Source organism: Gossypium arboreum, chromosome 8 (genome assembly GCF_025698485.1).
Source record: "Gossypium arboreum isolate Shixiya-1 chromosome 8, ASM2569848v2, whole genome shotgun sequence".
Lineage (NCBI taxonomy): Eukaryota > Viridiplantae > Streptophyta > Magnoliopsida > Malvales > Malvaceae > Gossypium > Gossypium arboreum.
The window spans coordinates 114,106,105-114,108,914 of record NC_069077.1 but is presented as its reverse complement, the minus strand read 5'-3'; the positions used below and the strand labels follow the sequence as shown (position 1 = coordinate 114,108,914).

The 2,810-nt window shown below is 36.4% G+C and overlaps 1 non-coding gene across 1 annotated transcript; it reads right to left on the bottom strand.

The window, feature by feature from the left end:
- Positions 1 to 1,188: 1,188 nt before the first annotated feature.
- On the bottom strand, positions 1,189 to 1,295 carry LOC128280326 (small nucleolar RNA R71). The gene has a single exon (XR_008270506.1). It is a non-coding gene; the product is annotated as a small nucleolar RNA R71 (small nucleolar RNA).
- Between the last annotated feature and the right edge of the window lie 1,515 nt (positions 1,296 to 2,810).

Below are 2,810 nucleotides of genomic sequence, written 5' to 3'. Positions count from 1 at the left end.
GGGTGTTAATTAGAGAAAAGTCTCAATTATTCAATCTAGGGATTAGACGTTATTAGTCCTGAATAGGGATAATAACATAACTTAGGGATCTCTACAGGACAAGTTAAATGAATAAATCATCCGATTCAGAGCTAGAATAACAAGTAAAGTCTAGGTGGATTTTTCCTTAGGTATTGTCTTAATTCATTCGTTTTCCAAAAGTAATTCCTCAATTCTACTTTCAGTGAATTCTTAGTTTAGATAATTAGTTAGTTAAAACAAAACCCCCTTATTCTTAGGCTAGATAATAAAAAGGCAGTCATTACTAGTACTTTTAGTTCCTTTGGGTTTGACAATCCGGTCTTGCTAAAACTATACTACTGTTCGATAGGTACACTTGCCTACATTGTGATACTAGTTAGTTTCAAGAACGATTCTTTATAAATATTTAAAACCTGTCACACGAAAATCGCAATCAAGTTTTTGGGGCCGTTGCCGAGGAACTAAGTTATTAGGAACGCTCAATTTTTATTACTTTAGCCATTTATTTTTCTTGCAATTTAATTTTAATTTTAATTTTATTATTTATTAATTTACTTTTTCTTTCTCTTGATAGGTTTTTATAGTTTATGACTAGTAAAAACTCGTCAAGACCACTTTTTTTGACGAAGAAATTGATCACACAGTTCGCAGAAGCCAAAGAGAAATAAGACGAAGCTTAAGATACATAGAGAACGAGTAAGAGAACGATACTCAACCCCCAACTGAAGAAATGGCTGAAAACCAAGACAATCAGCTACCTCCTGCGATACACATTGAACTAGCAAATCAGAATCCTGCTCCTCGTACTATGTATGATTATGCTAAACCTATTTTAACAGTAACTGAGTCAAGTATAGTTAGGCCTGCTATTGCTGCAAATAATTTTGAACTAAAACCTAACACTATTCAAATGATACAGCAATTTGTTTAGTTTGATGGTTTGCAGGATCAGGATCTGAACACTCATTTGGCAAATTTCCTGGAATTCTATGATACATTTAAAATTAATGGTGTTTCTGACGATGCCATTTTCTTTGGTTATTCCCTTTTTCATTGAGAAATAAAGCTAAACAGTGGTTGAACTCGTTACCACGAGGGTCAATCACTACTTGGGAACAAATGACCGAAAAATTTCTATTAAAATATTTTTCGCCAGCTAAAACGGCCAAATTACGTAATGATATTTCTTCGTTTGTGCAGATGGACTTAGAAACTCTTTACGATACATGGGAGAGATATAAGGACTTACTTAGAAGGTGCCCTCATCATAGGTTATCGCTTTGGCTACAGGTTCAAACATTCCATAATGGCCTGAATACTTCGACTCGACAAATGGTTGACGCAGCTGCTGACGGAACCATAAATAATAAAACACCTGAAAATGCTTATGAGTTTATTGAAGAGATGTCACGGAATAACTATTAGTGGCAAGTCATGAGGACTAAGCCAACTAAAACAGCAGGTGTTTATAATGTCGATTCGGTTACTATGCTGTCAAACCAGGTAGAACTTCTAAATAAAAAGATTGATGGTTTACTTGGTCCTACTTAGGTACATCTAGTAATAAGGTGCGAGACGAATGGAGGAGGAGCATGCACAGAATATCAACCCATCAACCCTATCATCAAGGAGGAACAAGTTCAATATATGGGTAACAATAACTCTAGATCCCAAAATAACCCATATAGTGACACTTATAATACAGGTTGGAGGAACCATCCCAATTTCTCGTGGGGCGGTCAAGGAAATCAAAGACCACAACATCCTCCGGGTTTTCAACAACCACCTTACTAGCAAAAAAAGAAGCCGAACCTTGAGGAGATGTTAACCAAATTCATCTTGGTGTCAGAAACTCGTTTCCAGAACACCTAGACAGCACTTAAAAATCAACAAGCATTGATCCAAGGGCTCGAAACTCAGATAGGCCAACTTTCCAAACTAATCTCCGAACGACCACAAGGTAGCTTGCTAAGTAATACTGAACCCAACCCAAGGAAACAGCTTAACGCGATTAATGTTCAAGATGAAGAAGGATTTGTTGAGCCTAAACCAGAACCGAGGCAAGAAACTGTGGTGAGCAGAGGTCAAGGTGAGGTAGGTCATAATAAAAACAAATCAATGAATGTCGAATATAAACCTCGTGTACCATACCCCAACGCGACAAGGAAAGACCACTCAGATGAACAATTTGGTAAATTCCTTAAACTCTTAAAAAAATTACATATTAACTTATCGTTTATTGAAGCTCTATTGCAGATGCCAAATGCAATGAAATTTTTAAAGGAGCTTTTAACAAATAAACGGAAGTTGGATGAGGTGTCGCATGTGGAACTGAACTCAATTTGCTCAGCTATTCTACAGAATAAACTACCCAACAAACTAAAAGATCCAGGGAGTTTTATGATTCCTTGCTTAATTGGGAGTTTAGATGTTAATAATGCATTAGCTGATTTAGGGGCTAGTATTAATGTCATGCCCTACAAAATGTTCAAACAATTAGGTCTTGGGAAACCCAAATAGACTAGGATGAGCATTCAATTAGTAGATAAAACTATAAGATTCCCTAGGGGTATTTTGAATATGTGCTAGTTAAAGTCAATAAATTTATATTTCCCGTTGACTTTATTGTTCTAGACATAGAGGAGGATAGCAACACTCCTTTGATTTTGGGACGGCCCTTTTTAGCAACTGCTAAAATGATTATCGATGTTGGAACAGGTGAGCTCACACTCCGTATGGGAGACAAAACAATCACCTTTCAATCTTACAATTCTTGTGCCACATCAGAA